The sequence below is a fragment of the Neovison vison genome, chromosome 11 (assembly GCF_020171115.1).
Source record: "Neovison vison isolate M4711 chromosome 11, ASM_NN_V1, whole genome shotgun sequence".
Classification (NCBI taxonomy): Eukaryota; Metazoa; Chordata; class Mammalia; order Carnivora; family Mustelidae; genus Neogale; species Neogale vison.
Window position 1 is genome coordinate 3,934,617 of NC_058101.1, and position 23,282 is coordinate 3,957,898.

General features: G+C 37.2%; 1 long non-coding RNA gene across 1 annotated transcript in view; it reads right to left on the bottom strand.

Annotated features, from left to right (window-relative positions):
- LOC122889757 overlaps positions 1 to 21,424 on the bottom strand; it is an 82,181-nt gene extending 60,757 nt beyond the window's left edge. Inside the window, exons 1-2 of the long non-coding RNA XR_006380962.1 lie at positions 21,092 to 21,424; positions 18,791 to 18,846 (exon numbers count right to left, since the gene is read on the bottom strand). This is a non-coding gene — a long non-coding RNA (uncharacterized LOC122889757). The remainder of the gene's footprint in view (positions 1 to 18,790; positions 18,847 to 21,091) is intronic.
- Between the last annotated feature and the right edge of the window lie 1,858 nt (positions 21,425 to 23,282).

A 23,282-nucleotide genomic window follows, 5' to 3' on the forward strand; every position in this document is an offset into this window, starting at 1 on the left:
CCCTCTTGACTACTGCGCTGTGGGCGTCTAGGCTTCCAGATGTGAAGCCCTTCCTCTCATACATGCATGTGCAACTTCAAAGTGCAGAACTGACACCCTCTGGTCAACTTATTTTTACAAAATAAAACACAAAAAGGATAAAACAGAAACTAAAATTGTGATCTATATGGGGTAGAGTTGGAAGAAACACAGTAAGACATACAAGAATAGAAGCAACAATTCCATGGGTATTATTTTATGTATAGACTTCTAAGCCACATAAATTTTACATAATCAAAACATAAATTTAAATAAAAACAAACCCCAAAATTGGAAGCAGCTGTTCATGTACTCAAATGAATAACCTAATCACACGGGAAAATATTCCACGTGACTTTTGAGTACAATATTTTGGGTATATCTATTGAGTGATATACAGTCTAAAAAAAACAAAAACAAAAAAAAGCTACTCACAAAGAAATCTTTAACTTGATTTAGATGCAAAATTGGTATCATAATTTAGAAACTTTTTTATGACTATACAAAAAAGTGAATAAATGTTAATGTTATTGGGTACTAACACCTTCTGCATAACTATTTATATAATAGTTCAGAGAGTTAAGAAATATTATAATATTAAAATAGAAATGGAAATATTAATTGGAATTCAACACACAGCACCCCCCCACACACGTACACACATACACACACTAGCTATTCCAATGAAGTGTTATAGAGTTAAGAATGTTCCTATAACAATGAGTGTTGATAGTCCAGATCTTGATCCTGGGCTCCTTGAAACAGTGGCTGGTTTCAGATCTAGGACAAGGAAAGTACAAGGTGAGCCTAAGACATTTTATTACTCCAGAAGTTAAGGAAATGTTCAAAAACTAATAGAAGTTTGATTATATATAGTTTGAAAGCAAAATGGCTTTTTAAGAAAAAGTATTTGAGGACAAATAAAAAAATATGAATATAAGATATTATTGTTAATTTGCTAATGATATTGTGCATATGTAGGAGAATGCCTTATTTTTTAGAAATATATGCTGAAATATTTAGAGACAGAATGTTATAGTGCATGGAACTTATTTTCAAATAATTCAGAAAATATGTATCATATCACATATACATACACATACAGATGAAGCAGACACAGAAAAAATAATAATTACAGTTATTGAAGATGAATGGTGGGTACAATAACCTTTGTACTTGCCTCCCAACTTCTCAGTATGCTTGGACATACACATCTAATAGAGCAAAGAACAAAACGGGAGCCACCATCCCCACCAGGTCCCCTGTAGGGCTTGATTGTGTAGCAACAGAAAAGGAGATGGTGAAGAGTGGTTATGGAGAATAAAAGAAAAATGGATGGATTAAAAAACAGCTTCCTATAAGCCAATATCATAACAGCTTGCTCATTAGATTAGTGTGATTACTTCTTTATTAGGCCTTATTTGAGCTGTCATCTGGTATCAATTAGGTCAGTTATAGTCTGTCAGGTCTACCGGAGGGAAATGGAGCAAGGTCCATCATGGCGTGAGGATGGCGTAATTAAAGCAATGGAAATAATGGCTACTCTTCATTTAACCCTCATCCAATCAACCAAGCCCATATTGGCCTTCCACTCGTGTTGAATGCTAAAGATGTGGAAGGAGGGAAAAGATACTGCCAAAACAGAGTTTTTAAAATCTCGTTTCAATCATAAAACCTAATCAAATCATTAGTGAGGTGATGAGTTACAGCTAAAATATACTGAAATATCAATGTAGAGACTAAAAAAGAGGGCATAATTCATTTATAAATATGTTCATTAGTAACTTAATTCTATATATATGTTACATATCATACACACACACTCTCTCTCTCTCTCTCCCAAAAAGAGAGAGAAGAACAAAGATGAGTTTGTACATATTTTACTAGAATGCACAAATTCTGCATAGGTAGTCTAGAATAAAAGGAAAAGCATCATTAAGCTGACATGCATTGAACACATAGTGCCCCTAACCCTTGGAGAATCTAAGCAAAATCTTGAGACCAAAACTGTAGTTGTGCTGAAAATCTTTCCAAAGCAATTTTAAGTCAGCTTGAATTTATTCAGTTTCAGCTCAATTGTAAAAATAACAGAGGAAGCATGGAAGATACAGAAATCCAATTTAGTCTAAGCATTAAAATATTAGAAAATAGTAGGAGTAAGTATGGGATAATTATTCCAAAAGATTGAAGTATGGTGAAATTCTACTTAAATACCTCTGAAAGATAAGGAGGTGTTTGGAACAATAGTTATCATGTATGACACACATGGAACACCAATTTTAATAAAACTTGGTTTTATTAATATTTAAATTAGACTTAATTATTACCCCAATCTATATAGTCATTCTGTCATGACTCAGAGAGCTCTTCAGGACTTTAGAGTTTTATGTATAGAAATTGAGCTGAATAGGTAGTTACTATACACTATATCCGTATAAATTGTTTCTTCAACAAAAAAGCTGATAAGAGCTTGTCATTCCTTTTTCTTTCATAAAAAGAGAATGCAAAAATAGGGAGTGTGGAGGTAGGGAGTACACTGTGTCTGTGTGTCACTGGTCGTCTGGATCACACAGTGAACGCGCGACACTGATCTGTTCTCGGCCCCCGAGGCTCCCTTGCAAACGACGCTTTGACCTGTCTGTGACAAGTCCCTTAATCTTTCTGGGCCTCAGTTTTTATCATTTATAAAATAAGGAGAGCGTATATTTCTCGATAATACTTAAATTACTACTCAGTTTTAAATTCTGTACCTTTTATGACTTAGTTACCACTTTAAAAAGTCACTCACCTTTTACAGGAAGGAATTAGGCAGGTGCAAAGAAAGCAAAAGTGATATCAGATTCTTGGAAATATCCCTTCTCCCTCTCCTACTTTTTCTTCCTTCCTTCCTTTTCTTTTTTAAGATTTGGACACTATTCCTCATTTAACTGATAAAATTGCCTACAGTATAGAACATTATGCTAATTATAATATCCTATCAAATTTCCTAGATTGTCACAGAATTTGCAGGTCACATTTCCCATGTTAATTTCCTAAATCTCTTAGTATCAACAAATATTAGCCAATGGCATCATTGTCCTAATAACATCCTAAATTAGTTCTAGCCTAAATATTATTATGCTATAATAAAGCCATTCCTTATCACAATTCTTGTGCTTATCGATTTCCTTTGATGATCCTAAAGTTCTAATGAAATACTGTTTAAGTCTTCAAAGTTTAAGAAGCTATTAGCATTAGACACAAGATAAAAGATTGTATCTAGCTTAGTTTTAAACCTTGATTCTTTGTTTACATGATATTTTCCCTGTTTATTGCTCCAACTTGTGGTAGACGATGTCTTCAACCCCATGCTTTTGGGAAAAAAAAAAAAATTAGGCCCTCACCAATATGACCACGTCAACTCCAATTTTACGGCAAAGGCACCAGGCTCTCCAATCCCCGATGCCCCTCCATGGCGTTTCATCAGTAGTTTGACAGGCAGTTGCTCTCCATCTCTTTCCAAGTGAGCCTGAGGTGGCCAGTTCACCAGGGCTCCCTGCAGTTCTGCCAGAACATGGACGAGTTGCTCTGCATCCCAGTGCCTGCCATTGGGGCTATATGAAAATGCAGCCTCACTAATAGAAGCACAATATGCGAGATGCCAGTGCATCTCTGTGATTTACAATATGTCTAATGTGCAAGCCCAATGAAGAGGTTTGTTGTCTACCATAAAACCAGATGGATGTAAGCAGTGATTAGAAGCAATTAACTCTGTTCAGCACTAAATAACTTTCCATCATTAATGTACATTTTTCCACCTCATTAGAGGTACAGAGGAGAGCAAGAGGTAAGGAGTACTCAATTTGAATTTCAGATATGCATATGTTTAGAGGAAAAATCCTACATATTTGCAAGGAAAACAGAATACATTTTAATAGAAGCCTTGTTTTGAAGCCATTCTGTTCCCTCAATGCTGGCGGGGGCACATCATCTATTTCGCCAGCCATCCACCAAGCTGTAGGTGAGTAGGAGACACATGAAGTGAAGGTCTGGTGAGAAATACAAGAAGGTATCAAAAGGTAAGGAATAATAGACACAGATTTTCTTCTGTTTTGCTTCCAGTTAATAGCAGTATGCTTTCAACGATTGGTGATGTCATTTAGGAGGATAATGCTAGAAAATATCATAATTATTGTCTAAGATACATTTAAAAGAACTTCAGCCTGAGGCATCAAAAAGTCACTGAATCCTCTACACAGACATCAAGAATGAACAATCCCATTTCAGTTATTTGATGAATTTACTAAGTAGAACTTTTGCTAATTGATATTATTAAAAAAATAAACTATATCCCCCACCAAAAACTTTCAAATATCATTGAGTTTTTCAAGTACTATAGGAAAAATTCTAGGCCAGACACTTAAAAGGTAATGTTAAATGAATAAGGGAGATACACTATTATCTCAAATATAAAATATTCAGGAAAAGAATATTAGAAATAAGTAAACTAAATTAGAATTAATGAATGTTCTAGGTAATAGGATTCTGGGTGATTTTTTTCCCTTTGTTTTTCTGATTCATATTTCCTAACTTTTCTATAATGTACAATTATTTGTTCATTTATCTCTCACTCTGCTCCTCAGAGGTCTGGACATAACTTAGTATGCATGAGTTAATAGGTGTTTTGTATGTATAAATAAATACAAAGAAATAGTAAAGCAGGGCAGTTGTATTTCCCTTTGATGACTATGAATGGATAACACTTATTGTTTATCAAAGTCTTTGATTTTTTAAATGTATTTTTAATGATACTAATAGTTAAGATGTAATATTTCCTCTTTGCCGGGTATTGCTCTAATTTACATGTATGGATTCGTTTAACCCTCACTCAATAATCCTATGAATCAGAGACTGTACATAATCCTACTGTGGTTGGTTTAAAGCTACCAATGATTTATCAACCAGATTGCAAAATTCCTGAAACTGTAACAGTCAGCTCACAAACACGAGTACAGGCCAGCTCCAGCATATCACTATTTTTTTAAGGGCGAAACTGCATGTTTTTAAGGGCCAAGCTGAGCATGCCACGGGTAAGCAGGAATATCAGCAGCTCTGTCTCTAAAATTATGCCATTAATATGGATGTTGTGATGGATGCTGTCGTCAACAGCCACCCTTCTGTTCTCCCATTTTTCCCTCCTAAAAGAACTGGATTTTGCATGTTGTCCACACCTACTCCAGAGGGAGCTTTCTGGTACATCTACACGAAAAGGAGCCTGGCCTTTACCTGATGCTATTATTGGTCAAAAAATGGGCCCATGACCTAGGCCAGCCTGAACATACTAAAGAGAAGAATATACACTCCGTACTTTGAGAAGCACGTTGTCACTGTTCCTGTCGTTTGGGAACAGAGAAGCATGTAATGACTTGTCTGATGGCTAAAGAAGTAAGCTTGAAACCACGAATGGAACCAAGTTTGGATGAAGCAGGCGAAGGGAAGCAGAGAAGAGACAGGAGGCGTCCGTGGTAAAAGCTCTGAGCCACTCGTGTCCACTAAATCAAAGCCATCGTTTTCTAAGCAGGTGGAGTTGGAACTTTCTTTCACTTGGAGGCCAAAAGCATCTGAACTGATACAGGCTTTAACTCAGGATAGAGTAAACTAGATGATACACCTGATTATGAGCTCCAGCCAGGCTCACCTAACTATACATAAATCCTTAAAGCCAGCTACAAAATTTACACTTTCTGGTTTGGGTGCCAAAGCACCTTGTGAAGAGAGCGTTCAATGAGACAGAGGTGGACCAAACAGTATTATCTTCCTTCTCACAATCAAGGACAGGCACCTAAAGAAGAAGGAATGTGAAAATACCTTTGAAGGAGAACAATGGTAAGAACCGGTGGGCAGTTAACTCTTGCTTAAGGACAGCAGTTGGGACAGAGAGGGCTTAGTCACGTCAGCATTATCAAAATCAAGGGCAGAAGGAGGAACACAAGTTATGCACGGACTGTCACCTATTTTAAGACCAACATGACATAAAAAGTAAGTATTTTATTTTTGTCTAGATCTTTTTTAGAAAGATAAGCAGATAAACATAAGCTATAAGGTATTCAACTATGTTGAAAGCATACAAATAAATCAGACTTAAACTGTGTTTTCATTTTATGAAATTCTGGTACATAAAATAAAGCCATATAAAATTTAACCCCAAGTCTTGCTTTCCTTACCATAGTAGCCATAGAATGGGATAGATTATGCTGATGAAACTTCAAATATTCACCTTAGGAAAAAGGGCTTTGCAAATCTGAATTTATAAAAAATTTCAAAATGGAAGTCAGACCAAATTGTATTCCCAAATCATTAGATTAGCGAAGATCATTAGTGTACCAAAGAAAGCTAAATCTTGACACAAATCGCAGCTACCAGTCAATTTTACCATCTACATTTCTGACTATTCCTACTTGCCTGTTAATACTTTCAGCTTGGAGCTGACTAACTGAACTCGGAGCTCTTTCTTCCCCCACACTATCTGTCCCACAAATATAGTGGACCCTTGAACAACATGGGTTTGAACTGTGTGGATACACTTACATGTGGATTTTTTCCCAATAAATACAGTACAGATAAATGTATTTTTTCTTCCTTATGATTTTCTTAGCAGTATTTTTTCTAGCTTACCTTATTATAAGAATACAGTATAGGATACATATAACATATAAATTATGTGTTAATTGACTGCTTTATGTTATCAGCAAAGCTTCCAGTCAACAGTAGGTTATTATTAGTTAAGTTTTTGAAAAGTGAGAAGTTATACACAGATTTTCAACTGTGTGAGCGGTTAATATTCCAAACCCTGTGTTGTTCAAGGGGCAACTGTCCGGTTGTCTCCCTGTGCTTTTGGCACGTGCTGAAATTAATTTGTTAACCTGATAACCCCACCCAATACCGCTATAACTGTGATAATAATTAACCAGTATGCTTCTTTTTAACTTCCCAGAATCAATGTGTAATTGATCTTCCCTACATGTAGAGGACTATATATAGCATAATGAAGAATGAAGAAAATAATATAAGATATGGTCCCTGTCCCAAAAAGTTTACAATTAATTGTGAAGTATGAGATTTTTGGACAAAATCAAACATTACAAGGCACCATACAAATTGATAATATTCAAGAAAGACAGAGGTCTCTTATCTATCCAGAATTCAGCCTATAATCTACTTTACTTCTTATAACCCAGGAGGCAAGCACAAAAAACCTTCTATCATGTTGTACGTTTCAAGGCCTTTATAGGAAGGGAAGCCTTGAGCCCTCACCTGGTGATTATTTCCTATTTTTATAATATCCTAAAAAACTAGGCTACATAATTCAAGTGGACAACTGATTTAGAGTTATAAAATAGATCTTAAAAGAAATAATGGCCCAGAGCAAAAAGAAGAAAAAGAAAAACTTTAATAGCAGGGCAATAAGCCTACATATCTCAATGGCCCCTAAGAACACTACATTTTTAATTATTGTTCATAATGATGACCCTGAATCATCAAGAAAGTGTGAAATTAGAATAATCTGCTTAAGATGGCAAGGAGGCATTTAAAATTAGCTTTGAAAATGTTTCATTCAAAATAGTGAAGTTGTAGTTGTTATGACAGGAGATCTGCTATCCAGAATTTCTTACATTCCCAGTGTACACAGGCTTCACTATACACTTTTGTTCTAGAAAATTCCAGGGAGACACCTGGCAATGACAGTCTTTTTAAGCTTATGGGAATATCTCTCACAAGGAAAAAAAAAAAAAGTTGACATTTCTTTCTAGAATATTTTCTCAGATGAAGTGTTCATAAACTCATGTTTCAGGGGAAGTTTACCAAGTGGTGAAAAGAAGATGGTCAATTCTAGACCCATTGAAATGGAGGGCATTCTAAGGAATTTTACCTTGCTGCTTCTGTTTTTCTGCAAAGTGAGCCATTCAGGCATTGCATCTTCTGAAATTTCCTCGCCTCTTTCAGGGAAGCATATTGGGGCAGAGCTTGCCAGCTGTCTGCTCCCTTTGCCTTCTGCTGCCATTATCCTGAGGTACCGCCCCACCTTCTGGCCCTCCAGCTTGTGGGGGGTGGGGAACGGGGAGGAGAACAGAACTCTTCCTGCCTCTGACATGCGTAACACAATGAAAAGAGCAGAAGGATATATATCTATACATATATTTGTCTCTCTGTACATATATAGACATACATAGACTGATGGTGTGAGTGTGTGCCTGTATATGCTTGTGAATCCACACACCCAGTGCCAGAATATCTCTATATGTATATATACACAGTATATATTCCATATGCTCTTTCTTTCTGCAGCACACATATGCAGCTGGGAATAACTACTGTGAAAAAAAAAAAATACATACTTACCAAAGACAAATTATCAAGCAGAATCAAGCATGTATGGAACTCAGCGGTTCCAAACTCTTCTCATGTGCTGCGTGCCTTTACTAAAACATGCCCATGCACCTTAAGAAAATATCCAGCATTTCATAGTTCATGAATATGAAAATATCTCTTTTTCCTGAATCTCGTGTTCTATACTGCTCAGCCAGCATCCCTGAGCTGGTTCTGGACCGACACCCACTGTAGTCCGAGGCTTACCGAAGCCAAGTGGACGCTTGCTGCTTACAGGATGGCTGTGTAGGTGCGGGAAGGCACAGAAAGCACCGCATGCTGTGAGCAGAGCCACACAGGAGCAGGTTCGTGAGAGACAAACGTGCGCAATGACTACCGCGTGCGCGTCACACACAAAGGCCCCGGCGCACCCCGGGTCCCTGAGTCCCCGCATCCCCTGCGCGCTTGGTCTCCTGCAGGTCTCTCGCCGGTTTACAGGTGAGGGAAGTGGGGCTGAGAAAGGCCGCACAGCTGACCCCGGAGCCCGAATCTAGCCACACAGGTCTGTCTCCACAGCCTGCTGTCCTTTGTTTTTGGGTTTTTTGGGTTTTTGGTTTTGGTTTTTTTTTTGACTTTAGAAAGAGGGAGAGAGACCACAGGCATCCACAGGAGGAGGTGCGAAGGGGAGAGAGACGGAGAGAGACTCTGGAGCCCAGCCGGGGTGGATGTGGGGTTTGATCTCAAGACCCTGAGACGGACCGGCTGAGATCCCGACCCGAGCTGAAGCCGGGCGAAACGCGCGGAGCCCCGGCGCCCGTCCACAGCCGGTGCTCCGCGGCCACTCTCGCTGCCTCTTGCTCAGCGTGAATGAAAACAGCAAATATCACCCCTAGAGGAGCGGAAAAGCTTGTAACACTGGTCCGGGTGGAGGCAGTTAAGGTTTCCTTTGAGATTCTTTCGTGCCTTTCCTTTACGACGAGCCGTAGTGGTCTCAGGACGCAGGTCGGAGCCGTCTGCGGGCTCAGCGCAGCGCCCCTTACAGTGCGTCTGAGGTCAAATTTAACTCAATCTAAAATAATTCCAATAATCCCACTGTAAGTTTGAGCATTAAAACAGCAAAAAATACCTGTTTTTTTTTCCCTAGTGATATATTAACTTTCACTGAATTTTATGGGGACAATAATGCGTTTGTTGCCTCAGAAAGACAACCACAAACCAAATTCCTTCCAGTGTTTATGCTGCTTTCCCGAGGGACTTAGATTGGGTATTCAGTGGACGCATCAACTACTTTTGGCTGCTACAATACACTGAATATGCTTTTAGTGGCCTGAAAACGCGGGTGATGAAGCATGTGTAGGCCCGGTGGCAAAGGGCGGCGACCCCGACCGTAGCTCCGTGAAGAATTCCCGTTTAGGAATTTACAAGAAGGAAATCACTTAGTAAGATCTATCGCCCTCTTCGATTATTCATCTCCCTAACACACTGGGCTTAATTCTCCTTGGTGTCTAAATTGCTTCCTGATATTAATTTAGGGGCTTGGCGGGGGAGGGATCCTAACTCATTCAGGTCACTTGGTGCTGTTAAGATTTATAAAATATATTTCAGAAAAAGGGTCCATTGGGGCAACATTTTCAAAAAGTTTTTCAGCCCACAAACTTCTTACCAGCTTGTCCATTTACAAATTTTAGGAAGTAAGGCTATTGCCATTTAGTATATAATTCCTGCAATTAAATGAAATATAGTATTACCAGAAAAATTCATGCAAGCCTGAAAATTATGTTCCAGAAGCAAAAGACAATTTTGCAGCAGTTATATAGATAACTGATTAAGTTCACTGGCAATTTACTGAACCCTAGATTTGGGGGCTTTTCATTATTGCTGTTAACATCCAAATTATTAGTTTTATGTATGATTCTTTCATTTTTTAAAGTTCACAATCTAGAAGGAATTTCTATCAAAAGGTACAACCCATCTAGTCAAAATACTCCAATATATGAAATATGTGTAATCCTATGCAGATATAATTGTTCTTTTAGCTATAAATACTAAATTATGAAACTATAAATACTAACTTAGGAACAAAACTGAGCTTAAAAAGCAGTCTAGAACTATTTCCTGGGCTTAAGCTCCTTTTTTATGAAGGCAGAATGACCATCTATTCAAAAATTAGTTTGGTTTAGAAGTTTGATTTTGTATGTGAGCTAAAAACAATAACGAAAATCATCTCATCTGCTTCAGACAGATATGGGAAAGAGCTGTACTTAAACTCATAAGTTTTCTTTCACAGAAAACACGATTTTTATTTATAAAACACAATTTTATTATTTACCATGTTTTGCCCCAGCAGCTAAGTCCTATGGTAGGTTCTTAATGAATTATCACACTTAAATCTTACAGCAATCCTATGGGAGAGCTAATACTACACTATATTTTAGGTAAGAAAACAGGTTTAGAGAGTTTAAATGCCTTTCTAGAAATGTCCTAGTAACTGAGGCCAAAACAAACAGGAAGAAGAACCAAGATGCCTATTTTTTTTAAATCTTTAAAAGATTTTATTTATTTATTTGACGGACAGGGGTCACAAGTAGGCAGAGAGGCAGACAGAGAGAGAGGGGAAGCAGGCTCCCCGCAGAGCAGAGAGCCGATGTGGGGCTCTATCCCAGGACCCTGAGATCATGACCTAAGCCGAAGGCAGAGGCTCAACCCACTGAGCCACCGAGGTGTCCCTAGATGTCTATTTTTTGATGTGATTATCTGTTTTGCATGTGTTCAGTTTGAGGAGTTCTTTATATAGATCTTGGTATCAGGCCTTTGTCTGTAGTGTCATTTGCAAATATCTTCTCCCATTCTGTGGTTTGCCTCTATGTTTTGTTGATTGTTTTCTTTGCTGTGCAGAAGCTTTTGAACTTGGTGAAGTCCCAAAAGTTCATTTTCATTTTTTTTTTACTTTGCCTTTGGAAATATGAACAGACACTTCTCCAAAGAAGATATACAAATGCCTAACTGACACATTTTTTCATCTCACTAGCTATCAAAGAGATTCAAATCAAAACCACATTGAGATACCACCTTCCACCAGTTAGAACGGCCAAAATTAGCAAGACAGGAAACAACATGTGTTGGAGAGGATGTGGAGAAAGGGGAAACCTCTTACACTGTTGGTGGAAATGCAAGTTGGTGCAGCCTCTTTGGAGAACAGTGTGGAGATTCCTCAAGAAATTAAAAATAGAACTTCCCTATGACCCTGCAATTGCACTGGGGTATTTACCCCAAAGATACAGATGTAGTGAAGGGAAGGGCCATCTGTACCCCAATGTTCATAGCAGCAATGGCCACAGTCGCCAAACTGCAGAAAGAACCAAGATGCCCTTCAACGGACGAATGGATAAGGAAGATGTGGTCCATATACACTATGGAGTATTATGCCTCCATCAGAAAGGATGAATACCCAACTTTTGTAGCAACATGGACGGGACTGGAAGAGATTATGCTGAGTGAAATCAGTTAAGCAGAGAGAGAGTCAATTATCATATGGTTTCACTTATTTGTGGAGCATAAGGAATAACATGGAGGACATGGGGAGATGGAGAGGAGAGGGGAGTTGGGGGAAATCGGAGGGGGAGACGAACTGTGGACTCTGAGAAACAAACTGAGGGTTTTGGAGGGAAGGAGGGGAGGGGGAGGGGTGAGCCTGGTGGTGGGTATTAAGGAGGGCATGGATTGCATGGAACCCTGGGTGTGATGCATAAACACTGAATTTTGGAACACTGAACAAAATTTGATAAATAAATAACTAAGACGTCTAATTGCAAGAACTGGTGCCTTCGCTCACCTTGATGTCTGCCGCGTCTCTCTGATTCTTACGGGAAGCCAAGTTCTGTGAAATTTATTTGTTGAAGACTGTCTGAAGGTCAGGCCATTCTCATAATTCTTTAAATAATCTTAGTTCAAACTCAGTCAGAAATGCCATACTTAAAATCCATAATTTTACTTTTGTACAACTGCTTGAAAAAGAATTATGCTTTAGTGTTAAACACTAACCTACACTGGAGATCATTATTCCAAGCATATAAAATTCACAATTTATTATATAAAGGTTGTTGAAGACATCATCATCCCCACTAAAAGAGACTCCTCTTTTGGTTTTTTAGATAAATAGCAACTTTTTCTTTATAAAACAGTATTAGACTTTGTAGAAAAACAGAAGACAGTATAAAAGATGAAGAAAGCTGTTTAAAACACTCAAAATCCCCACTACCAAGTGATCACTAATAATAACTCTTTGGAGTGTAACTTTCTTGGCCAATTTCTTATGTTAATATGTATTTATAAGAGATGACCCATAATTTATTAAAACCAAATCTTAACTGTTGAATATTAAGAATGTTTGAATTTTCCTTACTATATACAATAATTCTATGAGTTTTGTTGCAGCCACCAAATCTTTGTCTATATCTGAGATTTCCTGATAATACAATCTAGTAGAATTGCTGAGTCAAACAGTAAGTAGATTATTAAGACTTTTCATGTATTCTATAAATGCTTTTCGGAAAAGTCATATAAACTTATATACCCAACAGCAGTGCTTAATTAAGACTGCTGATTGCCTGAATCCTCACAAAAATGAACAATATTTTAATTTATGTCAACATGGTAAGTAAAAACTGACTTCTGTTTGATGTTTCAATTGTATTTCTATCATTTCTATAACAATAACAGGATTTTAAAAATGTTTTTAGTCATATGTGTTACTTCATTTGAGAGTGTCTTGTTCATTCCCCTTTACCTCTTTTACTATTAGAGGGTTCATCTTTTAGTCATTAATATATATGATAACTATTAACTCTTTGTCACATCTATTTCAATATTTTCCCAATTTACTTGCTTTTTCTTAAAGATGTATATTTTGGTATTTTAAATACTTAGGTCACAATATCAGAAAATAGTGTGTTTTTGTCTTATGTGCACTATGCATTTTGTAACTGATTTTGTTTCTTTCTTTCCTCTGACCACAAGTAAGCTTAGAAACAAATTTGTCATCTACTTCTAACAACATCAGAAGCTGTGAAGTATGTGCACTTCTCGAGGGTCCTTCACTATTTTCTTGTATTTATTTCCATTCATCAGAGTTTCCTCAAATATTTGTGAGACTTTAACAGTATGTGTGTATTGCATAGACAATATGTGTGTATTGCAAGACACCTCAAATCACCGCAAAGTTTGGGACATATCTATCTGACTACTTCGAATCAGATATTCATCATTTGATCAAGCCTAACAAATGAGAGGAAATCAACTTCTGTTATAAAGTTTTCCTTTCCTTTTTTGAGGCCTGGATATTCTTCCATGGTTTAAGTGGTTTAAGGTAATTCTGAAAGCAAGGCTGTAAAACTGTCAGTGCCAAATAATATCACTGGAATAGTAGAAATTTTCACATATACACCAATACCTAGGTATTAAATACCTTTAATACAGCAAGAGCTCTAACAAACCAGAGTAAAAATAATTAGTATCCTAGTGGGAAAAAAGACAAAATCTGATGCTTCATGGAGAAAGCAAAATAAATATGAACACAGAAAACAATGATGATTAAGACATTGTAAATTAAAACAAGAGTCCATGTTTTATTTGTCAATACTCAGTTATTCTTAAAAAAGTATTGAAATCGGTGATCTCATTCAATGCTGGTAAGGTTGATGCTTCTATAAAGCAATTTTGCTAAATGCACAAAGAACCTTAAAAAGAAGTCCATAGGCCTTAATTTAGTAATACTATTACTAAGAATCTATTCTAAGATTTGCCCAAGGAGTTCTAAAAAGACATTTTTACAGCATTACTTATTATGATGAAGATTGGCAAGCACTGCAAATGTCTAATGGGTCAATAAATTAAAGAAGACCCATACATTATATTTCAAAGCTATCTATGAAAAACCCACTGCAAATAACATTCTCAACGGAGAAAAACTGAAAGCTTTTCCGCTAAGGTCAGGAACACGGCAGGGATGTCCATTATCACCACTGCTATTCAACATAGTACTAGAAGTCCTAGCCTCAGCAATCAGACAACAAAAGGAAATTAAAGGCATCCAAATCGGCAAAGAAGAAGTCAAACTATCACTCTTCGCAGATGATATGATACTATATGTGGAAAACCCAAAAGACTCCACTTCAAAACTGCTAGAACTTATACAGGAATTCAGTAAAGTGTCAGGATATAAAATCAATGCACAGAAATCAGTTGCATTTCTCTACACCAACAATAAGACAGAAGAAAGAGAAATTAAGGAGTCCATCCCATTTACAATTGCACCCCAAACCATAAATACCTAGGAATAAACCTAACCAAAGAGGCTAAGAATCTATACTCAGAAAACTATAAAGTACTCATGAAAGAAATTGAGGAAGACACAAAGAAATGGAAACATGTTCCATGCTCCTGGATTGGAAGAATAAATATTGTGAAAATGTCTATGCTACCTAAAGCAATCTACACATTTAATGCAATTCCTATCAAAGTACCATCCATCTTTTTCAAAGAAATGGAACAAATAATTTTAAAATTTGTATGGAACCAGAAACGACCTCGAATAGCCAAAGGGATATTGAAAAAGAAAGCCAAAGTTGGTGGCATCACAATTCCGGACTTCAAGCTCTATTACAAAGCTGTCATCATCAAGACAGCATGGTATTGGCACAAAAACAGACACATAGATCAATGGAACAGAATAGAGAGCCCAGAAACAGATCCTCAAATCTATGGTCAACTAATCTTCGACAAAGCAGGAAAGAATGTCCAATGGAAAAAAGACAGCCTCTTGAATAAATGGTGTTGGGAAAATTGGACAGCCACGTGCACAAAAATGAAATTGGACCATTTCCTTACACCACACATGAAAATAGACTCAAAATGGATGAAGGACCTCAATGTGAGAAAGGAATCCATCAAAATCCTTGAGGTAAAACTATTTTAAAAAATCTTATTTTCAAGGTATACCATAAAACTTCAAAAAGATTTCATGGAAAATCTTAAGAAAAAAAAAAAAAAGAATATGAAATCTTACGTATGGTTTAAAGCCAATTTGTAAATACAAAGTTAAAAATATAATAAAATTATAGACACAGGTAAATATGTTATATATAACTTATTACATATCTACTTTCATTAATTTTTGAATTGGGACTTTGACTTCGTGAAAGCAAAGACGTGCAGTGGAGAACAACCTTGTCATAAGCTAGTTAGAAAACGAAAACACTGATGCCAATGATAAGCAAGGATTTCACAGTGAGTTGCAAGGATAATGGTTTGCAAAGCATCAGAGTCTAACTAGAAGAACAAGGGAATCAATGATAAGAAACTCAATTTAAGGGCAAACCATTTTTATAATTGTTTGGGTTGCTTCCAGTGATAGGATCTCTAGTTATGAATTTTCTCACATAAAAGTTCATATCCTCTATGGCTTCTATATACAGAACAACTTTCCTAAATATACTCCTAATATCTATTCGCCTAAATAACTCCTACTTTTCATTTAGGTCTTCAGTGTTACTTCCTTGGGAAACCAAACATCTGACCAGAACAAGTCAAGTTCCCAGTTTATATAATAGCTTCGTACTTTTACAGTTCATTATTGTACTTACCTCAAATGTAATTAAATAATTAAGTGGATGATTAGTCACGTAACGCCTTCTTCCATCTTACCCAGAATATCCCTATTGAAGGAGGGACCATCTCCATCTGATTCACTACTCTGTCCCCAAGGCCCAGCAAATATATTAATAGATTTCATATTACTATATGCCAGGTATCCTTCTAAGTTCTCTAGGTGTATTAGCTTGGTTCATCTTATCAACAATCTTAAGAGGAAGATACTAAAATCATCCTCATTTTAAGGCCAAGATCATACAACTATAGTAAGTAATAGGGCCAGGACTCAAACTCAGGCAGCCTGGCTTCTTAAATCATGACCTAAGCCTCCTTGTTATAGGTACCCCATGAATATTTGAATGAGTATTTGGAGAAATGAATGAGAAATACATTAGCAATAAAATATGTATTTGCCATGAATTAAGCACCGGCAGAGACATGTCTGGTAACAGCTGTAGCTCATCATTTCATGGTCACCTGATCATAATAGATGCATAGGACTCCAGTCCTATAATGGAAATACCAAGAACAAAGCTCCATAGACACCCTCATTAGAAATTCAATTATAATGATTTTTTTTAGAATAATAGACTATTTTGAGGCTTTCAATTTCAATGACAGGAATCTGAAATTAAAATATTTGGAGTGAAGGCGTAAACAGTTTTATGATACATATATGCATCCACTCTAATTACAACAACTGACCAACCACAAAGCTCTCCCCTTTTTTGCATGCTCTTATTTCCTGTTGAAATCAGCTTTGAAAGAGGGTCTGTAATTGCAAACAAGTTGTGCAGAATAAACAAGCCATTATTGTAATGAGGATGATTCTTGCTGAGGATTATTTTTAAAAGCCAAATTATAGACTCCCAGTCTAAATTGTATCTGGTTTTTTATCACTCGCTTTCAAATTTGGTACTTATTTGCATTTTGCCTGACCTGCTAGTTAGAGCACAAGTTCACAGAGCCCCTTCTAAAGCTATAATGAGCTTAGGTAATAACCACCACATAATTGTGTTCAACTGCATACAAGTGTTTACTTTTTACTGCTGTGTGTCTGCCTCCAAGATTTTTGAGATGTAATTATGCATTGCAAAATTTGCATGTTGCCAACCTTGCTTGGACTATTTTTGCTATGTTTCACATTTAAACTGCTTAAGTGCATAAGTGGAGGTATAAAACAGCCAGGTTTTGCAGACTAGAAAATTACTGTTGCTTAAATGGCAGAATTTCTGCTCTGTGGTTTCCTATTTCCATGCCTTGCCTCGGCTACATATCTTTTTAACCATCTGTTTCTTTCTGGCGACCAGTGACAGGGAGGCAAGCAACTGTATCTGCATTACTATGTAGTTTGACATCTGGTATCTAAATCCGACCATAGTATTTATTTGTGAATTGTTTAAATATAAGATCATATTAGTTACACTTGCAGATCCCTCTGCATTAACATCTTCAATTCTGCTTCTGCTAGAATTGCATGTCATTTCCCATAGGGAAAGAGTATGCATGTTTTCCTGCAGGTTGCGTAGAATTTGAGTATGTAAATATGAAATTTGTTAAGTAGCAAAAATATATTACATATGAATTAAAATTGTAAATTTCAGATATGATAGAGGGAGCTCAACAGACATTGCAATGTGCACATGCTTTTAAGTATTCCCAAGACTGCTCTTGAACAAATTAAAAATCTCTTTTAAAATAGTAATCATGAGTACATATGTGTCTTGTTGGACAAAAACACTACTGATGAAGGATCATTTGGAAAATTATGCTTTTCGTCCTAAACGGGGAGGACTCTGTCTGCATTTTCTTCTTTCCCCTTGTGGCTTCCAGTGTACATCTGGGAAATGGCCACCTGCAGTCCAGGTGTAGGGTAGCCCCTGAGTGTAGCAGGAACCATTGAACAATGGCTGTGGTCTCATTAGTACCCCTCACGACATAGTTTACAAATAATGGTCATAATCTTTTCAGAATCCATTAGCTCTTCCTGCTCTTTATCGTCCTATGCTTGATGGAGACCAACTTGACACAAGTGAGCCAAGAGCAATTCAGCTGGAAAGAACAACTCAGCATTAAAATTACTCAGAAAAAGAAGCGTGATTCTGGAGGTGTTCCCTGGGGCTTAAGAAAAGAGAAAGGGAACCAGCCTCCCATCCCCATAAAGGAGATGTAGACTCTACCCGGGATCAAGGGGAGCCTCTGAAAACCAGGCCGTTTCATTTCTTGCTCTTTCTGCTCTCCTACTTCCTAAAGAGGCGTACCATAATCTTGTGACGATCAGCACAGAAAGCAGGTATGACATCTGCTCAATAAACTACCTGAGGAATATTACTTTGCAGGGTCTGTGGAAAAGTTATTTAAAAGGCAAAACCACAGTAAACCAGGGGCATATTTACGAGCCTCTTCAGCTGAAACTCTAAATTCTCATTAAATTTGCTTTAAAGTATTGTAATTACGATGCATAATCCTTCTACCTACCCACCCACACCCATTATCTGCCTGCAGGAATTGCATTTATCTTGTACGACTCCGCTCAAATGTCACTTGAGCGTGAAGTCTGTCTTGACTCTCTCAGAGCTGGGTGCTTTGATACAGCTCTCTTTTATACTCTGAAATCACACTGCATTACACTATACTGCATATTCCTCTATTAAAATATTTATACAAGTGGATAGAGATTGCTTGTTTACATAATAGTACAAGTCAACTACTGCCACAACAAGGCAGTATAACAAACCCAGCAATATCAGTAGAACAATAAGCATTTATTTTTACTCACAGGTCTGTGGGTTAGGTCAGTACCATGTTCTAAGTGTTTTTCATGTGTTGTTCAAGCTAAGTAGAAAAAGACAAGGGGAAGTTCTTAAAACAATGGGGATGACAAAAGCAAGCAGAATTATGCACAGCCTTGTAAGCCTCGGATCAAAACTGGCACACTGTCACTTCTGCCACATAGCACTGGCCAAAGCAAGTCAGACAGCCAAGTCTAAAGTCAAAGGACAAAAAAGTACACCTCATTTATAATGAGGGCATGGTAAGGATATGGATACAGGGAGGAAAGGAATATATTGATAATTCAATCTACCTCAGTTCTGATATAGCTAATGTCACTCATTCAATAGTGATTTGTTGGATGAATAAATAAATAAAACCAAAAACCTTCAGAATAAATCCAAAGTTGTAAAAATACAATTTGCCTTTAAATATGTAAATATATTGTGGTGCGTGGGGGGCTCAGTGGATTAAGCCTCTGCCTTTGGCTCAGATCATGATCTTGGGGTCCTGGGATTGAGCCCCATACGGGGCTCTCTGCTCAGCAGGGAGCCTGCTTCCCCCTCTCTCTCTGCCTACTTGTGATCTTTCTCTCTCTCTCTGTCAAATAAACAAATAAAATCATTTTTAAACTAACTAAATAAATAAACATGTAAATCTATAATCTATATGATATATGATACATGATGTGATATATATGTCATGGTGTTTAAGCTCCACTTTGCTAAGCTTCGAGTTATCAATTTATCTTAGTTGGGTTTAAGTGCCTGTATTAGTCTCCTATTGATGCTACAATTGACTGGTACAAACTTAGTGGCTTAAAATAACACAAATATATGATCCACAGTTGTGGAGGTTGGAAGTCTGAAAAGGATCTCCCTAGGCTAGAATCAAAGTGTCAGCAAGACTATATTCCTTTTGGAAATCCTGGGGAAGAATCCATTTCCTTGCCTTTTGAACTCCTAAAAGTTGTCTACATTCTTTGGCTCATGGCCCCTTCCCATCTTCAAAGCCAGTGAATGTCAGTCAAGCCTTTCTCATGTCACATCACGCTTCCACCTTCCTCCTCCACATTTAAAGGACACTGAGATCACACTGGGCACAGCCAGATAAACCAAGATAATTTCCCTAGTTTAATTTCAGCTACTTAGCAATCTTAATTCCATTGACAACATTAATTTCCCTTTGCCATTTAACCTAACATATGCACAAACTGCATGGAGTAGAATGTAGAATGGAGTAGAATCTTAAGGTCGGGGGGAGGTGGGTGGTGAGAACAATTACTCTACCACATGTCTCTAACATATAGGATGGAAAAAGCACAGACCTGGGAAATAGTTTTGAGTCTTAATCCTAATAAGAAATAGTAAATTGGACAGTCCATTCAAGTTTCAGTTGTTTCTGGTAAAATGAAACAGCTGTCCTAGCTGATCTCTAAGACTCCTTCCAACTCAAATTCCCTCGGTTTTATGAATATAGTACATACAATTAAACCTTGGTGTGAGAAGAGATTTAAGACTAATTCATCATCATAAAAAGAATGAGGTAAAAACTTAGCAGTGTTATGGGAACATAGAGGAGTGTCATTAATAATTCTCTCGAGGTGGCTACAGGGGCTTCATGGAGGAGCTGAGGTCTAGCCTTACATGCCCCGAGCGTGTAAGGACAAACGCATTCTTGTCATGGGAACCAGTGCAAAGGACATAGGGATTGAAAGGCATTTGTTATGTAAGGGCATCAGCCATGCAGAGAACAGAGAGAAATTCTATGTGGGCAGAGTATAGACATGCAGGAGAAGAAGCCAGAAGTGTAGAGTAAGACCAGATTGTGGTACCTTCTGTAGGCAAAGGAAACACACTATTTTTTTTTTAATTATTATTAAGCAAAGGAGTGCTATAATAGGCTTTGTATGTTTTATAAAGATACTGCAGGAATAATGAAAGAAGTTCTTTTTACCTACTTTAGTCTATTTAACATTCTAGCTAATAGGGCTTCATTAAAATAGCTTGTCAGATACCATAAAATAGTTTTCTTAAAGATCTAAAACAAACAAGCAAACAAACAAAAAGAATAAAGTATTGTTGCATCTAAGCTTATTATTATTTTGTATGTAAAAATAATATTATTATTTTGTATGTAAAAATATCCATTTATTTAGAATAAAACCATGTTTCATTCTCACTTTTTAAAATATAACTATTAACTCAGTAAGGTCATCCATATAAATACATTTTAGAGATTAAATAAATTCCTGGCCCCAAATCACGTTCAACCTTACTCTCAGTGACCACCTGCTGCATTTACCCACCTCTTACTGTCGAGTGTTTCTTGAGGGTCCGCTCCTCTGTGCTGGCCTCCTCTCTGCTAGAAGCAGAATCTCAAGTTCTCGGGTGTTTAATTGTCAAGTACTATTGTCTCATTCTTCTCAGAAGCACGAGATCTTCAGTGACGAGTCTGTGTCCTTCCGACTGAATCTCTCACTCTTCTGTACCGAAAACATGTTCTGACAAGACAGGATTCTTTTTTTTCCTTCCAGTCCTCTTTGTCTCTCCTTCCTTGGGGTCTGGGGACCTGACGTCTCTGGGTGTTTGTCCTGCTGTGTTGTGGTCAGCCTCTTCCACCTGAGAGCAGAGTGGGCTGTGGTGCGAGACAAACTGGGTTCAAACCTGACCCACTACTTCTTCATACAATATTGAGCAAGTTACTTAACTACTGTACATCTTAGTTTCTCTATCTGTAAAATAGAGATAAAAATAAAACATACTTCACAGGGCTGTTATTTCATATCTATAATGTGCCTAGAAAATAGGCATCATGAAAGTGTTGATAAAGTAAACACCCCAGACTGCCAGGTTTGTGAAAAAGATTAACCTTACACTTGCCTAATCCCCCAGAGGAGGATTTTCTGATCCATGGAGCAGAACATAATCCTAACTGATACATGTGCCACCCAAGGTCTTTCAAACCTGGCCTTTTACTTCCTTTCTAACCTCATTCCTCATCCCTCCTTCCACTCGCTCTGTCCTACTTTGCCCCTCCCTAGGCTTCCAGAGTCACATTATTAAAACTTCCATTCATCCTTAAAGACCCACAGTGAACCTTCAATATTACATCATGCACAATGACTTTCTGAACTCTCCTTCCTCATACCATGTTGTAATTATTTCTTTACATGTATATTCCTTTTACTAAAGTGCAAGCAATTCTTCCCAGGGAAGAATCACTCTTTTTTTTTTTCTTTTTGGTTTATCTTCAATGTCTTGCACAGCAACTGTTTATCATGATTAAGTTATCAGGAAACATTAAATGAATAAAGGAATCACTATTCTGATTCTTGCTATCAAGACATGAAGGTAAGTTATTTACAGTCTAACGTGTGCCTTTATTATTATTATTTTTTTAACATTTGTTTTTAGAGAGTGTCCTGCATACACCCCAGCTGGGGGAGGGGCAGAGGGAGAGGCCGAGAGAATCTCAAGCAGACTCCCAGCAGAGGGCAGAGCAATGCAGACTCGATCACACAACCATGAAGTCATGACCTGAGCCAAAACCAAGAGCTGAACAATTAACCTACCGTGCCACCCATGTGTCCCTGGTGGTTGTTTTTTTTTTTAATAGTTTCACATATCAGGCCAAATAGACATAAGATGTTTACTTTAAAATACTTTTATGAAATCTCATCTTTATAAAAACATTCCAAGAAGATTAAGAACTTTTTTTTCTTATAAACATATTAAGTCTGTTTTGTTTGTGCGTTTCCTTTTTGTTTTGTTTTTAGTTTTGCAATTCACAGGGAAATAAATTTCATGTTTCTATTATGTTTGAATCTGGATTTTCTCCGAAATTATAAAATACTAATATCAACACAACAAATGATAAATATTTTGTTTTACTTGATGTTTAAGTATCTGTATTCTTTGTTTTATGTGCTTCCTGTATAACTGTGTCTTTTTGCTACCCAAGATCAGTTTCAGGATCCATTTCACTTAAAACCTTTTATAATTCTCTGCAAAATTCTCAATTTTCTCTCCGCAATTATTGCTATGTTTGCTGCTATCAACGAGACTCCTTTATCAACCACCTCAACTCAGGAAGTTCTCACGCCACTGATTTTCTCTTCAAACTTACCCTTTCCATGAATTCCTGCTCCTCGACAATTTTGTCTTAGTTTGGGATCCTTATAGCCAAACACTTAGAGAAGGGCTCAAATACAAGTGTTTTATTTGGAAGGCAATGCCAGGAACAGGGCGGGCAATGTCAGTGTGACCCTTTTTATAGTGCAGACCACAACTGGTCTTCCTGCTTCTGGCCTTGATCTTTTCCCATCCATTATTCTCATTACTACCAGGATAATCTTTCTAAAAAGTTTCCTCATATCCTGCTAAAAATCTTCCATGTTTCTTATCATTTTCTAGGTATAAACCAAGCTTTTATGAATGACCCTTTCCATCCTGCCTCCTTGTGTCTTTCCAGGTGTGTTTCCTGATATTTTCTCCTTC